This window comes from Pinus tabuliformis, chromosome 9 (assembly GCF_031772625.1).
Source record: "Pinus tabuliformis cultivar Carrire ecotype Pingquan chromosome 9, CPIR1, whole genome shotgun sequence".
Taxonomy (NCBI): Eukaryota; Viridiplantae; Streptophyta; class Pinopsida; order Pinales; family Pinaceae; genus Pinus; species Pinus tabuliformis.
Genome location: NC_142307.1, coordinates 340,083,901 through 340,104,482, shown reverse-complemented (window position 1 = coordinate 340,104,482; position 20,582 = coordinate 340,083,901). Strand labels below are relative to the sequence as shown.

The 20,582-nt window shown below is 35.8% G+C and overlaps 1 pseudogene; it reads right to left on the bottom strand.

Annotated features, from left to right (window-relative positions):
- LOC149148609 (aspartate aminotransferase, chloroplastic-like) overlaps positions 1-20,249 on the bottom strand; it is a 36,885-nt pseudogene extending 16,636 nt beyond the window's left edge.
- Positions 20,250-20,582: the final 333 nt, after the last annotated feature.

The window sequence follows — 20,582 nt, the reverse complement described above, 5'->3', positions numbered from 1 at the left end:
TTGAATCTCTTACAGGGAAAATGATTTTCGCTTTAAGAATTTTATTAAGTTTAGACTTAATTTGAATTTCTAAGTATAGGCGGATCTTCCTAAGCTTCTGTTGGATAGGTTTGTCACTTGAAATCATGGATTTAGTATGCTGCATTATAGAAGTGTCATATGTTTTGAGATCTAAATAATCCCAGGCAAAGACACTTTTATATTTTCTTAGCAATTTAATGAATGACATCCTTTCATCGGGTGTTAAGCCCAAACCTAGGTTTATGTTTTGAGGTTTATCAGGTGTACCAAGATTAATTAACTCAAATCTTAGAGTAGAACTCTATGTTTTTGAATTGGTAGTCTTTTTAAACCTATATTTTAAATCATAGAGATCTTCCATATTGACTACAGATTTGGGAATTGGATTTGCATCTTGTTTATTTTCAATCTGTAGGTCATGTTCATGTTCGTCTACAATTTGACCTTCATAAGATCCATCTGATGAAAGAAAGTCGATTATATCTGTATCATCATTAAACACTCTCCAATTTGTTATGTTATCGGGAATGGAAGGCCTAAAAATCAACTCAATCGAAAATCTATCTGGACTAAATTCTTCTGACGGTATCAATTTAGATGCTACATTAGCAAGTAAATCAGCACTTGCATTTTGTAACCTAGGGATTGTTGAAATATTAAATGCAGTGAAATGAGAAGTGAGGTTCTGAGCTAATGCTTGATAATGTTTTAGGTGTCCAAAAATACAATGGATTGTGTTCTTGACTTGCTTAAAAATTACTTTAGAGTCCCCATATACCTGCAAATATTTAACGTTTAATCCAATGGATTTGTACATGCCTTGAATTAATGCTTCATATTCGGCAGTATTATTCGTGCATTGAAATTTGAGTCTGCAAGCTAGCATTGTTTTCTCTCCTCGCGGATTGATTAAAATGCAACCTTCTCCTACACCATCGTATAATTTTGAACCGTGAAAGTATAGATTCCAAAACAAAGAATGATCTAAAATTTTATTGCTAAAATTAATACATTTAGAATTGCCTAATTCAGAAAAATTTCAACCTGAGAAGTAACAATATTTTCTGGGAAAGGTGAGGTTTGGGCATTGAATGAGCCAAGGAATGATTCAGCAGAATAATTTCCAATAATATTATTAGTGAAAATCACCGGCTCGTTCACTCCTTCTAATTCAGTGACTGTATGTTTCATGAATTTTTCACGATCAACTCTAATTTGATTTGGTTTACCATTATATGGTAACCACATGTGTGACCAATCGGTTGCAAAATATCCATGTAGTTTCTCAGACCAATCCCTGCTTAAAATAAGACCATAAAATTCAAGGATGTCTGCCACTAAGACATCAATCACTTGCAACACCTTTGGGTTGGATGATAATCTAATTGATACTGATAACATTTCTCCAACAACTTCGACTTTTGTTCTGTCTAATTGGACTATATGTACAACAAAATTTTTAGGGGTAACATTAAGTCTTGCACACACAGATCTTGGCATGATATTCAAAGAAGCTCCTAGATCGATGAGACAATTTATGAACATTTTTATTAAAAATTTCATAAGTCAAAATGAAAGGATGAGTGTGATACTTAGATCTATCGCCAATCAACACAAGATCATTTGGGCTTACCTTGTTTGAAGGTGATGGAGGTTTTCCCATATCTTTGTCAGCTTGGGCTATAACTGGTGGTGGTATGGGATCTACAAGAACTGTGTTGAGTTCTCTTAGTAAGATTTTATGCTACTTTTTTAGTTTGGTCATTTCATATAATGAAATGTTTGCTTTAATCTTTTTCATGTCTTCAACTATATTGTATTCCACTGTATATGAAATTGTCAAAGTTTTAGAAGTATCTAGGGGAATAGGATCAGTTTGAACAATTTTAGATTTGTTATTCAATGTTTTCTCCTTTGTGGGGGGAGATTTTTGTTTCTGAACTGGTATAGTTGAGTCAGCAGATGTTTTTCTCCTTGTAGATGCGAGCATAGCCTCTCTTTCTTCTTCAGTGTGAAGAATAAAGTCCCATAACTAATTCAATTTCACTTCTTCTTCAAGCTCTATTTCTTATTCAATTGTTGAGGCGTCTTAAACATCTTGATCTAATTCGGCACTTGAAATCACATTTGGAGGATGAGATGGTGAAGCAGGACTTCTATTGTATGGGCGATATGGTTTCTTGGGAACTGAAGATTTAGCTACTTGTTTCTTTATTTCAATCATATCATTTCACATACTTTTCAATACTTTTGAAGACCTTCAATATTGAATGGATCCTTTGGGGTTTTCTTCTTTGATTCTTGGCTAAAAGTCACCTTTTTAGATTTCTTATCTTCCATCTCAGATTGTTTTTCTAAGGCTAAAATTCTCTTTTCTATAGACAGGGCTTCTTTCATGTTTTCTAAGAGAGTAGCCTTACCGGCTCTATCTACAAAAATGGCTATATTAGAAGGTAAAGAAAAAATGTACCACTCTATTTGTACATCAATAGAAGGTTTAGAAGCAGTTGGGATTTTGTTTAATAACTTCTTAAATCTAGAGTTCAAATCTTTGATCCTTTCACTTGAATTTGTTTTCAGGTTAGAGAGAGCATTGATTAAAGATGCCACAGTTCTATCATCTCCAAATTTTGCAAGAAATAGTTGTTCAAAAGTTACCCAGTCTGTTATAGTTCCTGCTGGAAGAGAAAAGTACCAGGATCCTGTAGATCCTTTAAGAGTATAGGGAAACAATCTTACTACAATATCTTCATGCGCAACCCCATTCAAATTCATGGCCAACATAAAATTTTTGATGTGTTCTTCAGCAGGAAGACCATCACCTGCATTGTATTTGGGTAACCATTTATCTGGATGATCTAGAAGAGGATGTGGGTTTGAAAACAACACAACACCAGGATTAATCCAAGGCTGATTAGCCATAACTTGAGTTAGGACTTGAAAATATATAGAAGCAAATCCAAAAGTAGTGGGTATGGATGTAGAACTTACAATTGGACTAGTACTACTTGTGGTAGCACTAATTGTTTGAGTAGAAGAAATGGAAAGATGAGAGGATGTGAATGGAGGTGTAGTGAATGAGGGAGTCAATGGAGGGGAATTTTATGGACCTCACTTGTATCTGAATTAGATCTAGACATGGGAACTTTCTTATGTTGTGAATGTATTGGAATCTCAAAGGGAGGTATTCTAAGTTTATCACTTTTTGATCGCGTTAGGATATCAGTTTCTCTGAATAGAGACGTAATAATTTCTTCAGAAGCTTCAGGTTTATCAGGCTTTTCAGTAGAAATATATATTTGTTCTAGTTTATGAACTAATGACTGAACTTTAGGAGATTCTGGAATATGTTCTAAAGAAAGTAAGTGTCAAGATACTTCAGGAGATGAGGGCGAAGTTTCTACAACTTCTGACTTCTGAGGGGGTGACTTAGAACATGATCGAGAAGCTGTAGAATTTTTTAAGGGGGGTTATCTCTTATGAAGGCTTTGAGTTTGAGATTTAGATTTATATGTCATTCATAGTCTAGGCCCTCCTTCTAGCACGAAAAATGTTGAGGCCTCAGAAATTTGTGGCAACAATAAGGGCGATAACCAACCGGTCCAAACCTTAGAGTAGCTCCTTTTCCGTTTGGGATAGTGGCTCCAACTAGATATGATGGGACCAATTTCCCAGTGTTTTGGGTTTATATGATTTGCGGGATTTTTTTGATGATTCGCAAAAGAATAACCAGAAATTAACACAACTTTATTCTAAAATTAACGACTTTTAATTAAATCTATTTCAATCTAACCCAAGGTATTGCTAGTTTTATGTGATATAAAAGGATGTCTATGTAATCTATGATGATATAGATCAGTCATAGACTATATAGAGTTAATATATTGCAAGATGATTGCTTTGAGAAAATAGTTAATCAAAAGAATTGTGAAAAACATATCACATATTCTAATGATCACATATAAAACAAAACATTCTTTATTCTGATATCATACAATAGTGCAATTGATACTTCAAATAGAGATGAAAAATTTCATACGTAATTCATGAAAGATAAATTTATCACTAATACTAGAACAAAGATTTAGCAAACATGATAATAGTACCAAATGTGTACCGTTCTGCTCATTTGACTAGTGACAATAGGCCATAATCAATATTCTACAAATCAGTATCCCAAAGAATACAGTAATGCATCAACAGTGATCAACAAAAAGACATTTAATTGAAAATACCATGTTCCATGATTCCATCAAGGCATTTACAAACTTACGATAGCGCATTCTTTGTAAATGTTTTTAATAAAATTCTGGACCCCTCTCTAAATGCATGAGAAGAGTTTAAATGCTATTCTTAATTAACTAAAAATAACTTATACAAAATATCTATGAGGAGGTTTCAAATAACCTCCCTCGTTCCTAGTATCCAACTTTCCTAAAACAAAATTGCTGAAAAATGACTCAAGTCTTCATTGATTAATCATGGCTGCCATCTTTGCCTATCAGCTCACAATTGTCGGACATTGGCTTGACTTGTGGTGGCATCCTGAATTGTGTTCTCAGCTGACCTGCAAATATAGCATCATGTGATGGTGGCAACATTTTCTGTACTGAATCGAAGGAGCAATTCAAGGTCATGATTTGACTCTGTGGTTTGACCAAAAGTTGCCATACTACTTCCCAGTCAATTTTTGATAGCCCCTCAATTGTTTCCTTCTGTAGCTGACTCTTATTCTTCCAATTTTGATCTAATGCTTTAAGATTAGGAAGTGTTTTTGGGTCTCTATCCTTTATGAGGTTGGATGTGTGCAACATGTGATTTATTGTTTTGACAATGCTTCTTGAAATACCCAATGCTCTAGCTATTGCTAGTTCGGCCTATTTCACATGTGAGTCCCAATCAGTGAATAGAATATCCTTATGTATTTCATTGATCTTTGGGAAACTTCACCTTTTCCCTTCATCTGAATCCTGCCATTCAATAAATCAAAGATCTTAAACTGAGTTCACTAAACTCAATTCTTTGATCAATAGTGATATTTGTTAATTTTTCACTAGTATTAAGAGGCGGAATGATATTTGATATATGTTGGAGGAAGATATTCTTTTTCTTTGTCAGTAAAGTATTCAGTGTCAAAGCCTCATTAATGAATTCCTCTGCAGTAGGAATATCCTTATATTTTTCTAGGTCACTTTTTAGCTCCTGGATTTGTTTGTTTTTAGTAGATAATCCATTTTCATGACTTATTTTTAGTACCTCCATATCCTATTGTAGCTTATGCAGGTGCTCCTCTGCTTGACAGTTCACGCTAGTTCTTTCTTCATCTAATTGTCACAGTAATAGTGTGATCTGGTCCTCCTTTTCTTTAATCAAAACCGAGACTTCGGTTTCTTTGTCGATTGTTGTTGTAGCATAGGCTCCGGAAAATTAAGATAGCTGAGTCAAATGCTCAATCGGATTTATTTGTGTGTCCTTCCATAGGACATCCATAAATTCATGTTTTGAAGGAGTTTTGGTTCTCCTCCTCTTTCTCTATATTTTATAACAACTTTATGAAGAGGGTTGTAAAATATGTCTAGAGGAGGGATATCTATTACATTCAAGACAATTTTAGTAGTTGGATCTACATGGATTACCTCTGCATCTTGGAAACTCATTTTTGGACCTTCAGTGGTCACTGCTGATACTTGCCCTGGTGGGGTCTAAAATCCTGTGGTCTCGGGTGTTGATGATACCTTAGGGGTATCCTATAGTTTGTCATTGAATGCATCCCACAACTTCTCTAATTCATCTCTTTTTGCTTCCTGCTCTCGTGATGTGCCTGGCTTATTTTGCTTCTAAGACTTGGTTTCAGTTATATGATCAGTAATGCAGAATTATTGTGGGCGATATTCTAACCTCTATCCTCTAAACTCATAGAGTCTTCTTAACTTCTCTGGGTCGAACTTTGTCTTCGTTTCATTTAGAATCTGCTCAAAGTCCTTGGTTGATTCAAGTAAATATTCAAACTCATAAGTTTTATGAGTTACAGGTCTGATATTAACTGAAAGGGTGAATTTGTTTGCTATTTTTTTTGGATCAAAAGGCCTTGCTTGTAGAACGGGGAGCTTTAATAACTACATATTCTGATACTCTTTATATGCATGACCATAATTAAGAAGGGTAAATGACCCATACCAAAGGGGAAAATTTGGCCTTAGGGATTTCTTCATTTCCCTCAATGCTTTTGCGAGGCCATTTCCTACTATTTGGTATGCTACTTCTCTTGCCAATAATTTATCTAATGCATATCTAGGGAAGACATGTGGGAAAGCTTGGCTACCAAATATCCTGATATAAGATAAGGACTCTTCAAGAAAATACCTTATGATTGCTTGGAGGTCTGTGATATCTTCTTTTGTGAATCTCGGACATCTTATGTTGAAAACTAACTGATGTAAGGAAAGAACAATTCCCTGGCATAATTGGTGAGAATGTGGAATATAATCTTGTTCCCACATTTTCTTATAACTTAGGAAGATAGGAGAAGGATCATTGGTAGTCCATTTCCAACCCATGGTTGGAAAATGAGTGCAGAAACAAATGGCATCAAAGACATATGCATACATGAAGAATTGGGGAACTACTCTAGAGGAGGCAGCCCTGGTTTGGCGATATTTAGTAATCTCTTTGGCCAAATTTTTAGATAGAATGGTTGCCCAATTCAGAATGTGAGAATTAAGACAAGCCTCAATTAACGGAACCCAATTGATCGAGAACTTAGAATTATCAGGAAGACCATACAATCTACATAACATGGAAGCCACAAAATTATAAGGATTGGCCGAAGAAGAGATGGGGTACATACCCCTTTATCTTGTTTTAATTTATTGTCTCTTCTTCTCCATTCCCGTATTATTTGAAACGGGTCTTCGTTTTCCTTTACAAAATTTGCAACAAACTGTTTGTCATAGATGTCCTGGGCATCAGGTAGCTTGTACATTTGTTGTAAATCTTCAGCTCTGAAGAACCCAAGACTATATTTTTAGCTGTCTTGATAAGTCTACCTTTGATTACTATATTCTCTACTACCCATCTTATCATATCTGTGTATGGCAAGAGTCTAGCCCTTGCTGCTATTTGGTGAAGGAAAGAGCATGCAACATCTCTGAACTGCACTCCTGATGGTTCTGTGTTGTCAGCTATTGGTCGAACATCTATTACTTCATGGTTTTCATTCTCGAGTGTAGTATAGATAGTCTTCCATGTAGTGGCACCTCCATCTACAGCGCATATTGTATCTGTAAATATGGACGACATCTTTGTGTTTTAAGTTTCTGCGATAGATTGCTTGGTATGCTTTTGCATCACCTTTCGAATGGACATCTCTTGAGCGAAGTTCCTATTAAAACCAACAACAATTAATTGTTGCGTAAAATAAAAGATTTGATGAAATGACTGCACTTTGAAAGAAAATATCTGAGTTCGAGTTCAGCATTAATAAACCATAATGAACACCATGATTACATGCATAAGGATGATAACCGTATTAACTCATTCTAACCTAACTCGTGTCCAACTTGAAAACACTTATTAAACATCTTTTAAATACGTCATATTGGATACTTAAGCTTTAGCATGAAATGAAACTTAGTTGATGGATCTTGTGATCTGCGATATGCGATATCGCAGAATTGCAAGATCGCAATATCGGGATATCGCAATATCAATGTTTTGATAGGTAAAAATTAAGCAGCTGACATAATATCCTCCGATGTGCGATATGCGATTGGAATTTCACATACAAAGTTCAATTGCAAGTCGCATATTGGTATATTTTTTAATGTGCTTAACTTGGCTACTAAGGAATCATGCAATTTGCGATTTGTGATGAGAAGTTTAATATGTTTCTAGGTTAAAAAGGGTTTTTGAAAAGTGACAATTTTTTAAGAGTTGTCATTTTATTCACAAAGGGGGGAAAAGTTCAATTTAAAAGGGTTCCTATTTTTATTATATATAGTAAAAATGGGGGGTTGTTGCATAGTACAACAGGACTCCACATCTCCAACAGAAATCATACTATGTGAAGATGAAACCAAAAGGAAATGAACATCTTTTACCTCCTCTGTCAATTTCGAAAGAACTGATGAAGGCTGCTCATCATCTGTTGTCGGCGGTTCACTAGCTATCATGGCCATTCCCCAACTTCCATTTTGACATACCCAAGTCCCATTCAACAGGGTAATTCCTCTACTTTGATGGGATTGACAATGCCTTGTCCATTAATGCCCAAGCCTTTTCCTTCATATCCCATTTCTTCAACAGTTAGGAGCCAATTCCTGTGGTATGATTTTCAAAAATAGCGAAAACATCATCAGGACACATACATGAATTCAAAGAATTACTTTTTACTTCACATGGGTCACGTTGCATCTTTTCCAAGGCCTCGTCCTTATCGTGTAGTTGTTGTATCAAACTTTTTTTCCCTCTTTCTCTTCATGTAGAAGCATCTTCAATTTAGCATTCTCTGTTTGAAGATTTTGGTTGTTGCACTATAGTTATTTGAGGGCCTCTTCTGTGGCTTGCAACTGACGCTGTAATCACTCCTTTTCCTCTGTCTCTTTCTATAGAGTTTCATACATTATTTTGACCCTTTTGGAAATTTTTAGCATGGTCTTGTACATCGATTTTTCATCCTCTGTCGCTGCACGTTCCATTATTCATGCTTGCAATTCATATCCATGCAAAGACTACTCTCATACCACTTAATCCACGTCTGGGTGTGACAAAGGACCCTTCTAAGACATTTTACTTTTGTGATGTGTTAAATTGAATTCTTAAAAGAACATAAATGAAAACATGTGCATGCTGTAAAGAAGAGGAACATGACATTCATCAACACATGAAAACATAAGCCTTTTATAAGAGAGTTCGTCTAGGAGGTACTACGTCTCTGGGCCTCGGTGTCAAGATGGTGTAGGCTACTGTATTAAGTGCTTTCAATAGTGATGATGTACATAAGGGATGATGTCACTATCATACGAGGAAAATTCGCTCACACAGGAGTGGCTCTAAGAGATTTTCCGCTACAGGAACTCTCAGTCAAAAAGGAATCCTATCAGTATGACACAAACTCATGCATGATGATAATGAGCATCCCACCAAAATGGCATAAAAGGGATCTCAATGCAAACATACATGGTGACAACATGAGTATCCCATCAACATGACGACAAGGGGATCTAAAATAAAACATGACGAATCATGACAAAAAGTACATCCTACAAATGATTCTGTGTCACATTAAGCAGGAATCATGAGAAAAGTAAGAAACAAGATCCCACATCAAACATCAAACAAGGATCTGTGCAACACAATGCATAGCAAAACAAGTACCTGAATACAATGCATATACCTAACATTCAAGGGCCATCTGAAGAAAAGGATACCAAACTACTGAAGCTGGTCGTACCATCAATCTCGCAACATCGAACCTCATGGAAATGGTTGCTCGCACATGAATGCTGACACCTACAATCCACTTTGAAAAGTGGCGAAAGATGAAATGAGCAAATGGAAAATTTGAACACACCATTAGATTTGTGGCATCGAATAGTGCAAAATCAACTGTCAAGTTTCTGAATTAAGAGAAAATGAAAATATAAGGCTCAAGGAATCTTTTAGATTCCTTAAAGATTCCCTCCTCTGGGTCCTCTGCAAATATTTTGCTCAAATCAAGAAACTGAATGTGCCATTTGGTTTGTGTCGCTGAGAGGTGTAAGATCGACATAAATTTTTTCCAATTTGGACATTGCAAAAATTTCACCCTCTTGAGAATTTTTGCTCAATCATGGTTCCACCTACAATAAATTAATTAAAAAATATCACCTCAATTTCTGTGCATGCGCCTGCTCCTCCACGCCCTCCCGTGGAAATGAAATTTGGGTTTTATAATAAATTAACGGGTGGAGTTGTCAACAATATGTGGCTTGGTAGATTGGTATGAGATCTGAATTATAGGGAGGAGGTCGGGTGGTCAAACCCTAACCCCTCTAAATTAACACACCATTTGTTTTATTTTTGAAACTATATTAATATTTTTGGGGTCGGGTCCACATTGGGCGGCCTGCCCCTTAACCTTCACTAAATCATGGTGTGTTTTTTTGTTTGTTGGCAAAGTAAAGGCAGTGTTCGCACGTTGTGTAAAGTTGTGTTGTACATGGGGCCGCCTAGTGGGGACATGCCCACGTCGGCCCAGCAAGTTCAATCCCCACCAGACCTGCATTAATTGAGGGCACATATTGTATGTGGTATGAGGTTTGGGCCTGTGGGCCGGGTCCAATGGAGGTGGCCCAACCACCCCATATTAAAAGGGTTATATGTGTGCGGTTTGATCGGGGGTCTGGCGGGGTCATGGCCACCGACCCATTTAAATACATTTTTCGTTTATGCGATGGGGTTGGTTGGAGGGTCGGTGGGGGTCATGGCCTGTCGACCCAAATTTGAATTTAAATTTTGTTTTAAATCAACAATCTGATGGGTGGCGGGGGTGGTGGCCTCCCACCCCTATTTTTGATGTTTTTATTTTATTTTATTTTTTAAAATAATAATAATCATTTTCAAATATTCCAAAGATTAGGGATATTGGGCACTTTAATGATCCAACAAATTCACCCACTTTCAGGAGCTAGGTTTCATGCCCCGGGGTCAGTCAAATTGTAGGACACTTAAACCTGGCACACAGTCCAACTTTGACCAAACCTTTGATTGGATCATTCTCCCTCATACGAGCTCGAATTGACGAAACGTTCACACCGTTGCAATCAGGACGATGAGATCTACGCTCCGGTCCTAGTTCAAAAGAATTCTGATCACTTTGATTTTCGAGCTTCCATAAGCCCTCTTTGTCTTTTGTGTCTCTAGAGCCACCTGAATCATCCCTATTATTGGATTTGACCAGAAAAAATTTTCAGCCTAAGCCCATGAACTATGTACCACATATTAACTGATACAGTGGAAAAACCTGCCCATATGGAATGTAATAGGAATTCTACAGGCGTTATGGGGTGCGATGTTTGTGGCTTGGTGTACAGTTTGGATATTTTCCAATTTATCACTATCATGTTCCTGTGGATGGAAGACAACAAAATGCCCAGAGGTCCTCCAAGAGTAATTCATCATCTGAACACCCTTGCTCATGTCAGGGTTGATCTTGAAGACACTGCCATCGTCATAAAGGCTATTGGCAGGGTTTTTATATGTGTTTCCATTCTCAGCTATTGCACTGCTTTTGGCCTTGCATTTTGAAATATTTTGGGTAATAATAGCATCTGATCTGATAATCAACATTTCATTACTGTGCAAACAGTTAATGATGTTGTTATTGTGATTCTTAGTGCAGTATTTGCATGCTATTTTTACCATTTATATGGTAAGTTGTCATTAATTTGGGTTCTTATTCACATTTCATTTCAATTTATCTATAAACTATGTTACAAAAAATTGGAAAACGAATGAGAAATGGGAATAGAGGGTTTCATGGGATAAAGATGTGTCAACCCTGTTATGTATATAAAATGTTTAACAATATAAATAGTGTCAAGATAGGAAAGGAAAATAGAACATAATGGAAAACAAGGTCTCCTGATTAAGTTTCTTCTACTATGATATGTTCATATGTTTATACATTAAATTTTTCTGACCATAAATCTTTTGAAAAAATAAAAAATCTTAGCCTTTATTGGTTTTCCTTGACCCTTTCAATAATTTTGAAGTTCTTATGAGATCTATGGTGGGTAAATTTCTCCATGGGGACTTCATTTTCTCTTTGCATGTTTCATGAGTGTTGCTAGCTACAATCAAGCATTGTATATATTCCTTGCATCCAACAACTCTTAGTATCACTGGTTTGTGTTTTTGTAGTGCTTAAAAACTACACATCTGAACTTTCTATCAAGCGCAACTATAAAAATATCTGTTCAAATTAATTAACTTCAGACAGATGAAGGAGTTGAAAAATTGGATAGACTAGACCTGCCCCCAAATGACTGGGCATCCTTAATGTACCACTACCAAACATTACATGCCATTTTCATTCTGGGCATCCTTACTATAAGCGATCTAGAGTTACATTCCCTTTTTATACTTGTTGTCCTCCTCATATGGCTTAGCTAGCTACATGCCCTTTTCATCTTGGGTACCCTTATGTACTATTGGGCTAGGAACATGCCCTTTTATACTGGGAAGTGGGCACCCTTGTGTATTATTGAGCTAAATACATGCCCTTTTCATGTTGGACACCCTCATTGTACAATTAAGTTGCCACATGCCCATTTGAAGCTAGACACTCTGAACACACTGCTAAGCTACATGCCCTTTTCATACCAGGTAGCCTTGCCAAGTTCCTTACCACTGAGCCACATTCCTCTTTCATGTCATGCATCCTTACCATACGATCATGCCCTTTTAATTCTGAGCACCCTTAATCTACCACTACCAGGTCAGTTATATGTCATCCTTAATGCCAGGCACCATTATAACATAATCTAATTTTGTGCCAATTTCACATTGAACACCCATATGGTACCATGACCATTGAGATCCATGCCCTTTCATTGTTGAGTGCCTTTCTATATGCCCTTTTCATACAGGGCACCCTTACTATACCACTAAATATAACATGACAGATCAAAGTTTTATTAACATCCATGACACTGCTTGGTCTGTGGGATAGAAAGTTATTTCCTTTTGAGGCCAAACCTTTATAGAAGTATGAAAAGTTAAATGTAGGTATGTTATATTAAGGAAGAAGATAAAGTCTATAAAGCCCCTTTTAAGTATTTTTGAATAAAAACATTTCACTACTTATCTGGGCAACCCCCTTGGGGTACATCAAAAACTTTGTTTGGGTCCAAAGTGTTATTTTATTAGGTGAGTGTCTCGTGCTACTAAGATCATTCAACAAAAAATTTCAGGGAACGATTCCTTTCAGACCCTTTCCTTTTTCCTCATGTCACGCCTCCTCATCCAGCCTAGAAACCTCATGTAGGCTTCTTGAGTTATTGCAGTTGAAGGATGAATGTGGGTGTCTGTTGCCCACTTTGAAATAAGGAGGATTTCATTTCCGAAAATGTGGGGATCTAGAGGATTCACGAGAGGAAACATTTTTATTTTTAAACACTAGGTCGACATCCTCTTTATAAATGGAATTTTGATTTAGAGTTTGCATTGAGCCATGATTTTGGTGCTTCACAAACAAGGAAACAGTCTGTATTGGTAGTTTTGGTGATTTAGCAGTCATTTTACGACAGTTTTCCTCCCCAAAACTTGGAAAATGGTAGCAAGACAATCTTCTATCATACCAGCCACTTATCTTGTTGTTTCCAGCACAATCATCCACTAAAAACAACTTGATTCCTAATTCTTGACTGTTTGGAAATAAAACAGGTCTATTTTCCAACAACAATTAACTAGGGATTAAGGAATCATTAATATGCATGTACAAGGTCAATACTTTGTAGTTTAGTGACAATCGACAGCAAAATTCTTTTGTATCAGCTAGTGACCAGCCTTTCCATGCACATGTTTTGTCTTAAATACATATTTTTATTGGTGTTAGCGCTAAGATTTATGTGCTTTAGTGGCCTGTAGATAGCCACATAAGAATAATGTGTAATTATTTTTGGTGATTGTTGTTTGCATGAGAATGCATGGTTAGGTTGACCTAGTTTAGAGTTTTTAGGATTCTATAAAGACAACATGATGAGGACAGATAGTAGAGAGATCACTAAGAAACACTCTACAACCAACAACATTTTCATACATTCCTCTTTCTTTCGTTGCTACCTCCACTCTGTGCACTTATTATTATGTAGCCATTTTTGTACTTTCTATCATGATGCAGACAAATTTTTCTTTAATACAAAATAGGGTTTGATTTTGCCATGTGTTACAAAGTTCAAATCTATTAGTTAAATTATTCTAGATTTCGTTACAATGGTGTGGATGGCCTAAATGTCTTTACTTTGATAATTAGATATTTTTCACTTAAAGTACATGTCCATCTCTTCTTTCATTTTTCATTGTCTAGTAGTTTTGTGAAGTGGAATTTCTCTCATATAATTTAACTCTCAAGTATTCTTGGGTCCTATGTTTCTTGCATGCACATCAAGGACAACTACTAACCACAAATTCTCTTAAGTATTGACTATAGATGAACACTAGGGATACACCCCTATGACTGGAGAAGCACTGAAGGTTTTTGAGAAAATGCTTGAAAGAAATGTGGTTTCATGAAATTCCATAGTTATTAGATGTGCTTAACATGGCTGAGGTATAGGGGTTCTCAAATTGTTTAGGTAGATAATGCAAGAAGGAATATGTCTCGATTTTGTCACCTTTATAACACCATATCTTCCTGAGAGGACAACACCCCAATTTACTAGTGATACCTAGTTGTTGCATCTAATGAGGAGTACACAACATTGATAGCTCCTATTCGTTCTACATAGAAACCCAAGTTCTTATTATAGGACTAGGAAACAGAAATTTCCATCCCATGAGCTACAAATGACCTCACAGATGATGCGTCCTGATCAAGACTACCACTTGAAAATTCAAGTAAAATCTCAAATTTGAATCCTGAAAATAAGCTCTTTCAGAACAATTTTTCAGTTCATTACTGCATGCAGTATTACTAGACGCATAAAAGTTGGATAAGAACACATAAAAGCATCACAATAGTAATCAAATTGTATTATTTCACAATCAAATATATTTTTTATAAGAAAATTTTGCAATCAAGCCAAACATCTTTGTAATACAAAAAATAAAAGTGGTAGCCATAGCCGAATGTCCAAAATGAAAAATTATAGTCCCTCAAATTATATGGTCAATCTTCCTTGATCCAACCTCTACTGGCCTTATAAGTGTATTTCCTTACATATATAAATCTGGAAAAGAAAAATACTAGTTTCCATGCATACTACATGTATATGATTATTTCTTCTCCTTTGGCTCACTTCGAACAACCCTCAAAGTTCCTCTCTTGTCCGATTGCAGCAACAAGGCTGATCTTATATGTACTTTAAGCCATTACTAGATATTGAACATGCTAAATACTCACTTGATTTTATTCTTTCATATTCATTTACATCCTGGAAAATATCCAAACTAAAACTGGCTAAAATTGAATCCATTGTATTATAATATCTAGGAGCAATATAAACACCCAATGGGAAAAATAAAAATCTCCAATTTACAAGTGATACCTAGTTGTTGCATCTAATGAGGAGCACACAAAATTGATACCTCCCATTTGTTTTTCATAAAACCTTGGGTTCTTGTTGTAGGACTCAACAATAGGAACTTCCATCCCATGAGCTACAAACAACCTCACAAATAATGCATCCTGATCAAGACTGCCACTTGCAAATCCCTCCGAATTCAAGTAAAATCTCAAATTTGAATCATGAAAATAAGCTCTTTCATACCAATATTTTAGTTCATTACTGCATGAAATACTACTAGACACATCTAGCTTGTCTAAGAAAACATACAAGCATCACAGTAGTAATCAAATTATATTTTTTCACAATAAAATTTAATTTTTATAAGAAAATGTTGGAGTCAAGCCAAACATCTTTGTAATACAAAGAGGAAATGTTGTACCCATAACTGAATGTCCAAAATGAAAAATTATAGTCCTTCAAACCATATACTCAATCTTCCCTGATCCAACCTCTAGTGGCCTTACAGGTGTATTTCCTTACATATATAAAAATGGAAAAGACAAATACTAGTTTCCATGGATAATACATGCACTCTGATTATTTCTCCTCCTTTGTCTCACTTCCAATATCCCTCTAAGTGCCTCTCTTGCCCGATTGTAGCAACAAGGATAACCTTATATGTACTTTCAACCATTGCCAGATTTTGGACAAGCTGAATACCCCTATGATTCTCCAAAATACCAAATATATAGCCAAAAATGGACTTGAATCTTCAAGAGGGGAATATGACACAATTTCTAGAGGTAAATTGAAATAGGCCACAATTCTTCCGACCATATGTTGTAGATACCATAGATGTACATTGAAATCCAAATACTTCTTGTAGTGAATCCCAATGAATGCATAGCTTTTTTGAGAATCCCAGATTTCCAACATGTGATTATTGTGTCTATTACACAAGATTCCCTAACGCATTTTTTATTCATAAAATGCCTCTCATAATCTTCCTTCCATTTTTTTTTCCATGTAATGCACTTCTCAAAGTAGCCTACTAGAAATTTTCCTTTCATTCTAAGGATGTTACACAGGGTAAACCCAACTCTGTGAAGCTCAAAGCTTTACCATGTCACTTGCAATAATAGAACCTAAGTGGTAAGGATAACCTCATAACACCCCATCAAAGAATGGTGGAACTCAACATACTAAACTACACCTCCCTTATTTCTTTCACATGTGCTTCACTCCACTTTTTACCCTATCATGCTAAAAAATGCACAAGCTGTCTTGCAATGGTGGTGAGCCATTTCCACAATCCTAGTAATCTGAACGATTAGAAAACCACCATTCCATGTCCATTTATCATGCCAAAGGTCAAATTCTAAAGTAGAGACAAATAAGTCAAACAAAATTCCAATTCCCTATCGAACAAGCCCACACACCCATTTCTTGCACTTGGAGAGGGGGTGAAAGCCCAAATCAAGGGAGCATAATGCAGTCCTCATCCCAATTTTTTTTCCAAATAAACCCACAAGTGGCACTTGACTCCTCCATTGTAGCCTTCATAAACACCTATGCAAAAGTTGTGAGGAAGAACCACAAGGGGTGATATTGGTGTATTAACTTGCTATCGTGTCAAACTTTACATGATTTTATGTGTGTTTAAATGAGGGCTCGCCCTAAGATTCAAATGCATTCATGGGGATAGATGGATAGTAGTGCCCCATTTGAATCACACACCCATCTGCAACCTAATTCCCATATTAGTCTACTTGTCCACAAACTTTTGTTTTTCTTTCATGGGACATCAAAAAATTCAAATTTTTTCAAAGTATTTAACCTCTACTATAATTCTTTGTGCTAGCCTATATAGACTGAAATTCTTCGAAATCATTTTGATACATTAATGTTTTAATTATTGAGGGGTCCCCACCATTGTAGCTGTATGGAACCCTTTATATTTTAAGATTAGGAGACCTTTGTATAATTCCAAGGCTTCCACCTCATTATTAGTTGATATCCTTTAAGGTTGAAGATACCCTCCTCACACCTACCTCCCTAACAACAATAAAATTATAACATGTAACAATAGACCTCATCTATGGAGAACAACATGAACAAGTTTTATTTTTCAGCACGTAAGACAACATACCACCCCTTTGTTGTTTCACTGCAATTGGTTTTTTCCTTTTCTTATCTCTATTGGGTGGTTGAAGTTGCTTGGCTAATGATGGTTATGGGTTTGAGCTTATCCTTTGCTGATATTTTGACTCACCCTCCCACATCCATGGATAGGCACACCCCAATCCTTATCTAGAAGATTCCATAGCTAAAGTGATGAAGAAGTTGGGTCTACCCCCATTGTCCATGGCAAGAGATTTGGAAGTTGTGGGATTGTAGGTTACCCTAGAGAAAGAAGGGTTCCCCTGGCTTAAAAATTGAAGAGATTGATGAAGACATTCAGAAGTTAGTATTTGGGAAAGGAAATCCTCCTTATTTCAAAGTGGGCAACAAACACCCACATTCATCCTTCAAGTGAAATCACTCAATAAGCCTACATGAGGTTGCTAGGATGGATGAGGAGGCACGACAGGAGGACAAAGGAAAGGGTCCAGAAGGCATCCCTCCCTCAAATGTTTTGTTGAATGATCCTAGGAACATGAGACACTTTCCTAATACCAAAACACTTTCGACATGATGTGGCACATTAGATATTTTGTGGCCTCCCGTCTTGAAGCAAGAAGTTCATACGTTCTTAAATATATATTGTCATATCTAGAGCTAACATTCACAAATCTTTCCAAGGGTATCTCCAAGAAAACCTACAACCTGTGTACTCTCTCAGGTGAAAGTGCTCCTTGCTCAGTTGCATGACAAGGGCAAGGTTGGAGAATAGGTGGACCAATAATAATCTAGCCCATATAAACCCCTTCTTTCCACTAGCTAGTATCATAGTATGTTATGACAACCTAGATTATTGTCAAATGCATGTCAATAACAATACAATTTATAATGTTTCCTATGTTACTGGTTCCCATGTCACCGTACAATTTAGTTTGGTAGATATTCTTGATAGACTCTTGCATCTTGGTAATCATACAAATTCTGGGTATATTTTTGCATCCTGGAATCAATAGGTTGATGATATTCTGATTATTCTCAGATTGATAATCAAATTTGGAGGGAAATTGCAATGCAATAATAAAGATTTGAAAATGAAGAATGAGTAAAAACTAAAAAAATATTTTAAAATAACAAAATAAGACTTGTCAATATAGAAAAATCTACACAAATGAAACAACAAAGTAATATGAAATGAGTGATTCACAATATAAAGGTTGTAAACATAACCCCCATATCATCAATAACTTGATAAGAAACATCAAAGAAAGTAGTAATATTCTTTTCCTGAATGACATCAACAATCTTCTCCCACTGCTCAGGAGTTAGATCAATTCCAGTTGGATTGTGAGCACAACCATGAAGCAGCATAAAACAACAACTTGTTGCAGGCTGAAGGAAATTGAGAAACTATCAGTCTCCTCTAAAATTAATAGTGAAAAGATCCAGGAACAAAAATGTTTCTTACCTTAATGTTTGCAATCATCCCTTCAAATCTAGTCCTACAGTTTTAGGATCATAGTATCGGTATTCTGACCATGGAACCCCAACATCATTGAAAATTTTCTTGTGATTCCTTGGTCAAAATCAAACTAGAATCAAATAGCTTCAAATAGATCAAATATTAGTTTGCATCAAAATGATTAAAAATGTTCAATTGTAAGATGAGTATGACCACTCTAAATACATAACTTATATTTCATTATCACAACTCTAAATAGATTACTTAGAGCTCATAATAAAAAATATAATAATTTCCCAAAGTTGGAGAAGAAATCAAGACTTGTACTCCAGGGAAATATCTTTGAATAAAGGTATCAATGAGGTGCAGAGAACCAGTTCCTGGAAGGCCTTGGACAATTGCCACCTGGATAGGTGTCATCAGGGTATTATGTAAATTTAATTCCACATACACAAGCACAAAATATAATCATCCTAACACACACATCACAGAAGCACTGTACTGCCAGTCTGAAAAAGGGGATCTATGATACAACCTTTATTACCATCTCTTAGGTGATCTACAAAGATACAAATATCCTTTTCCTAGCATATTCTGCATAAGGGAAAATATTGTGCAACCTAAAAGTTAAAAATAACTTGCCCTATTCTACCACCCATCTCACCTTGCCACCCCCACCCTACTATGTCCAGAAGTAATTTAGAGACAACATACAATCCTTACCTGGTTGAATTATTGTTAGCTCCCACCAACAATTCCATAATAGCCTTATTAAAAGTAGCCAAACCTTCAACAGGGAGGTATTGTGGAAAAAGGATAACAAGATAATGTCAAAGATGTAAAAACTTAAAATGATTCCCATGGAAAAGGTGCAACAATTTCTTCACTAGAACCACATGCATACCTCTTCATTGTCTCCCTTCAACATCAGATTCTCTTCCTGCAAAATAGAAGTAGTGATAAATCTAAAAGAGCCCTCAAAATGTTATAAACTAACATAAAGACCTGAAAACCTTTATATTATTCAATTCATATTAGCTAAAATAAAAAAGAATTGAATGACACATTTTTCACCACATTGAGCACACAGGGTTGAAGATCTTCTGTTCTATAAGCTCCAACACCAAGATTAAGCTTCAAATCACTTATTTGCTTTAAAGGATTCTAAAACACCCAGAATTGGATCTGGAGGTGCCATTGTCACTCCTTCAAAGTGAGAGACATCTGTTGCAATAGCCATGTTAATTCTGCTCACAATCTGTATAGAAAATCATTCTGTTAGGAAAAAAAACTCCACCCATGGGAACAAATTTCAATTAAAATTTATTTATACCAATATACTACAGAAAATAGAGTTGCTGGAAGAAATGCATTCAAATCAATAGATATGGAAACATGGTTACACGTTTTAGAAATTCACTGAAGAACCTCAGATACATTGCAAGTCTTATATTTCTTTCTTGATTAAGAATAATTTTAAAAATACTGCAAATTTGAAATAACATAACTCAGAAACCAACAACGATAAATTTCGAATATCACTTCCAAGAAAAAGTATTTCCTATCACTGATCAGTTTGACTTTGATCACCTCAACAAATGTCTTCACTGACAACTGATTTTATCATGATAGAATAATATTTTTAATCGCAAGTATCTTGAATTCACTTTTTCATTCATGACAAATATTTGCATTCTTTAAGAAATCATCTTACTCAAGCTACCTTACATAAATTTCATGATATTATTCTGTTGTGAGAAAATACCTTTACT